This window comes from Nicotiana tomentosiformis, chromosome 1, assembly GCF_000390325.3.
Source record: "Nicotiana tomentosiformis chromosome 1, ASM39032v3, whole genome shotgun sequence".
Classification (NCBI taxonomy): Eukaryota; Viridiplantae; Streptophyta; class Magnoliopsida; order Solanales; family Solanaceae; genus Nicotiana; species Nicotiana tomentosiformis.
Window position 1 is genome coordinate 152992536 of NC_090812.1, and position 5472 is coordinate 152998007.

At 40.6% G+C, this 5472-nt stretch overlaps 1 long non-coding RNA gene across 1 annotated transcript; it reads right to left on the minus strand.

Moving 5' to 3' along the window:
• Nucleotides 1–447: 447 nt before the first annotated feature.
• LOC138903926 (uncharacterized) lies at nucleotides 448–2535 on the minus strand. Its single transcript, XR_011413212.1, has 3 exons — nucleotides 1438–2535; nucleotides 1031–1056; nucleotides 448–667 (listed from the first exon to the last, which is right to left on the minus strand). It is a non-coding gene; the product is annotated as an uncharacterized lncRNA (long non-coding RNA).
• Nucleotides 2536–5472: the final 2937 nt, after the last annotated feature.

Here is a 5472-nt window from a genome sequence, read left to right on the forward strand (position 1 = left end):
CCCTGGTAGTAGCAGAAACATAGGGCTTTGGCTCCTGCCCGGCTGTAGATGATGTGTGTTTTCTCGCCATCTGCGAGAGATCAAGAATAGAATGGTCCAAACTTCAGTAATACAATAAGTCGCGTGATAGAGAAAGAAAGAAGGGAAATTTTCCTAAAGCTCTATAGCCTCTAGAAGATAAGTACAGAAGTCTCCATATCAATCCTCCAAACTCTGCTAAGCTTGCCCGTGACTCGTGAGACCTAGGCAACCTAGTGTTTTGATACCAACTTGTCATGACCCGGAATCCCACCCTCAGGATCTTGATTGTGCCTAACATTTCACTTGCTAGTAAAGCCAACGTTAGCTAAATTACTTAACTAGTTTTAACGATTTAAGATCAAAACATTAATAATAACAAATTGTAATCATTTGAAATAGACTGAATAAAATACTAGCTGACAAAGTCTAAACATATCCCAGAATCTGGAGTCACGAATACATGAGCATCTAGAATACTACAGATAAAATCTGAACAAAATACAATTGTTTGAAGCTAAATAAATAATAAATACATAATAGAATGGGGACTTCATGGTTGCGGACGTCGAACAACTATACCTCAAGTCTCCTAAAGTAGTTGAATCCGAGTAGTCTCATTATGCACCGCTAGGACCCACACCAGTATCTGCACAATAAATACAGAAGTATAGTATGAGTACAACAGACCTTAGGTACTTTGTAAGTGCCGAGCCCAACCTCGACGATGTAGTGACGAGGCTATGGCAAGTCACGTACAAATAACCTGTACGAAATAATAATAACATGAATATAAATAAAGCGAATAACTCATATAGATGGACCCAAAGGTCATCTACTAGAGAACCCCAGAATAACAGTGTCTCAAGTCTAATATTACAATACCGAGGATGACTCAACAATCATAAATAATCACAACATATCAAGTTTGTTGCGGTGCGCAACCCGAAGCCACCATATCATCATCTGTTCATATCATAATCCGTCCTTATCCTTCATATTATTTCAATACCTTTCAATTCTGGTGCATCCGGCAACCTGCTCCCCAAATAATTTCAAATCATCAACATAAACAATTCAACAACAATATTTACAAAATATCAACATGAAGAAGGTGAATGCACAAGACAGTGAAGAACCACAGAATAATCGAAGAATATCTAAGAACTCGATTAAATGACAGGTAGTATATATGGCATTGAAGTCAAGTAAAAACATGTAATAATTTAAGCATATAACAAAAGGTATCATGGAATAATCAAAACATAGAAATAAATACCCAAATCTCTCATGCAAAATCCCATGATGGTGTATATACACTCGTCACCTTGCATATACGTTGTTTCCCCACATAATTCACATAACTAGTAATTCAACAAGTCTTAATTTCCTCAAGTCAAGGTTAGACACAAAACTTACCTCACTCCGCGAACAAAGCAGTCAATCAACCATGGCTTTTCCTTTTGAACAAGCCTTCAAACCAACCAAATCTAGCAAATTATCAATCAAAGGATTCAACATAAGCTTTAGAAACTACCCATTAATGGAAAAGGTTCAATTTTGATCATTTTTTAAACAGACAACAAAAGTTAACTCCGGGTCAAAACCCGAGATTCAGACCAAAACCCGATTACCCATTCACCCCCGAACCCAGTTATGTGATTTGTTTCGAAATCTGACCTCAATTTAAGGTCTAAATCTCAATTTTACAAACTCCCTAATTTCTATCCAAATTCCTAATTTCTACCATAGAAATGCTAGATTTGATGTGAAAATCTCATGAAAAGAAATGAGGAATTGAAAGAAAGCGAATTAGAGTTGCTTATCAATGATTTTGGGAAGAAATGTCTTATGAAAAATTGTCTCTCGAGTGTTTAGGGTTCAGAAATGGTGTAAAATGAGCTAAGTCCCGATTTTTCCCCTATTAGCCAGCTGCAGATGTCGCAATTGCGATGTCTCTTTTGGAACTACGAGCATCGCAAATGCGAAACAAAGGTTGCAAAAGTGAACAATGTATCAGAAGCCCAAGTGTCACAATTTCGACAAATTAATCGCAAATGTAAAAACCCAACCTTTGCAAATGCGTCCAGATTATTCGCAATTACGAAGATGTCCTATTTTGCCAGGAGTCGCAAATGGTACCAAAAAGCTCGCAAAAGCGGCCCTTGCTGGTTCGCAATTGCGAACCATTTCCTCGCAAATACGAGGTTACCCAATCGCAGACCCTGCTTGTAAATGCAAACTCATATTCTCAATTGCGAGATCCGCACCAAACAACAGAAGAAACACTGCATCAGCAGTCGTCAAACTTTCCAAACTCATCGGATACACGTATGTAGCTCCCCTGAGCCCCTGGGCTCCAAACCAAACATGCGCACAAGTGTAATAATATCATACGAACTCGCTCGTGCGATCACCTCACCAAAATAACATCTAAAATTACAAATCAAACATCAAAACGAATGAAATTGCAAATAGAATTAAAGAACAAAAATCACATCTAAGCGTCTGAATCGCACCAAATTTTGCAGACAAGTTTCAAATAGCAAAACGTACCTATACCAATTCCCAACACAAAACTCGTAATCCGATAGCCATGAAGTCAACCTACAGACAAACCTAAAAAAATTCCAAACTTTCAAATTACTAACTTTCGGAGAAATGAGTCAAATCAACTTATGGACCTCCGATTTCAATTCAGGGCATACGACCAAGTCCAAAATTACGATACGGACCTACCGGAATCTTCAAAACACCAATCCGTGGTAATTTATACAAAATGTTGACCTAGTCAACTCTAGCCTCATTTTTAGTCAAAATTTTCTTTTTTCAAAGTTTCACATAAAAGCTTTTCAAAAATGACACTTACCATGCACATAAACCAAGAAATATCAAACAAAGCTAAAGGAGGTCTCGGAGCACAAAAATAAAGGCTCGTACTTAAAACGACTTATCGGGTCATCATATTCTCCGCCTCTGAAAGAAACATTCGTCCTCGAATGAACACAAAAAAGTACCTGGACTGGCAAAAAGGTATGGGTATCTACTCCGTATATCAGACTTGGACTCCCATGTAGCTGCCTCGATCGGTTGACCTCTCCATTGCACTCTCACTAAAGGATAACACTTAGACCTCAACTTTCGGAGCTGCTGGGCTAGGATAGCCACCGGCTCCTCCTCATAAGTCAAATCCTTGTCCAATTAGACTAAGCTAAAATCTAATACATGGGACGGATTACCATTATACTTCTAGAGCATGAAAACATGGAACATCGGGTGAACTGCCGATAAGCTGGGTGGTAGTGCATGTCTGTAGGCCATCGCACCAACTCTCTCAAGGATCTCAAAAGGACCAATATATCTAGGGCTCAACTTGCCCTCTTACCGAACCTCATCACACATTTCATGGGTGATACCAGCATCAAAACCCTCTCTCCCATAATGAATGCCACATCACGAGCCCTCCGATCAGCTTAACTCTTCTGCCTAGACTAGTTTGTGCGAAGCCGATCCTGAATCAACTTGACATTCTCAAAGGCATCCCAAACCAAATCAGTACCCAATAACCTAGCCTCTCCCGGCTCAAACCAACCAACTAGAGAACGACACCGCCTCCCATATAAGGTCTCATAAGGAGTCATCTGAATACTTGATTCGTAGTTGTTGTAGGAGAACTCAACAAGCGGAATAAACTGATCCCATGAACCCCCAAAATCCATAACATAGGCGCGTAGCATGTCCTCTAAGATCTGAAAGGTGCACTCGGGCTTCCTGTTCGTCTAAGAGTGGATTGTTATAGTCAACTCAACCCGTGTACCCAACTCACGCTACACACCTCTCCAGAAATGCAATGTGAACTGCGTGCCTCGGTCGGAGATAATAGATACCGGCACACCATGAAGGCTAACAATCTCTCGTATATCAATCTGAGCCAGCTGCTCTGAAGAATAGGTGACCTCCACTGGAATGAAATGTGCAAACTTAGTCAACCTATCCACAATAACCCACACTGCATCAAATTTCTTCAAAGTCCGTGGGAGCCCAACAATGAAATCTATGGTAATACACTCTCACTTCCACTGGGGAATCTCAAGTCTCTGAAGCAAACCGCCCGCCCTCTGATGTTCGTACTTCACCTGCTGGCAGTTAAAGCACCGAGCGACATACTTTATTTCTTCATTCTTCTTCACTAATAATGTTACCTCAATTCCTGATGCATCTTAGCGACAACCAGATGAATGAAATACCATTAACTGTGGGCCTCCTCCAGAATCAACTCATGCATCCCATCCACATTGGGTACAAATATCTGACCTTGCATCAGCAACACCCTATCATCTCCAATAAAAACCTCCATGGCAACGTCGTGTTGCACTGTGTCCTTAAGGACAAGCAAATGTGGGTCATCATACTGACGCTCTCTAATGTGCTCATATAAAGTAGACCGAGAAACCATGCAAGCAAGAAATCGGCTAGGCTCTGAAACATTTAACCTCACGAGCTGATTGGCCAAGGCCTGAACATCCAATGCTAGCGACCTACCCATACTCTCAGCATTTTTGCTCAAAGCATCGGCAACCACATTGTCCTTCCGGGGATAGTACAAAATGGTGATATCATAGTCTTTTAATACCTTTAACCACCTCCGCTACCTCAAGTTTAGATCTTTTTGCTTAAAAATATGTTGTAGACTCCGATGATCTGTTCACATGACACAAGGTAATGCCTCCAAATCTTCAATGCATGAACAATAGCTGCCAACTCTAAATCATGAAGAGGGTAGTTATTCTCATGAACCTTCAGTTGCCGCGACGCATAGCCAATCACCCTATCATCCTACATCAATATCGGGCCAAACCTAATACACAATGTGTCATAATACACAGTGTAAGGCCATGAACATGTAGGCAATACCAACACCGGAGTTGTAGTCAAAGCAGTATGGAGATTTTGAAAGTTCAACTCACACTCGTCAGACCATCCGAAAAGAGCACCCTTCTGGGTCAACTTAGTCAATGGGGCTGAGATAGATGAAAACCCCTCCACAAATCGGCGATAATAATCCGCCAAACCCGAGAAGCTTCGAATCTCTTTGGCCAAAGTATGTTTAGGCCAATTATGAACTACCTCAATCTTCTTAGGATCCACTCTAACGCCCTCGGAAGATACAACATGCCCCAAAGAGACAATCGAATCCAACCAAAACTCACACTTTGAAAACTTGGCATATAATTGACTATCTCTCATAATCTGAAGTACGATCTGTAGATGCTGCTCATGCTCCTCTCGACAACGGGAATAGACCAAAATATCATCAATGAAGAAGATCACAAAATAATACAAATAGGGCTTGAATACCTGGTCAAAAAATCCATAAATGTTGTTGGGGCATTGGTCAAACTAAATGACATCACTAGGAACTTATAATGACCATACCTTGTCCGGAAAGCTATC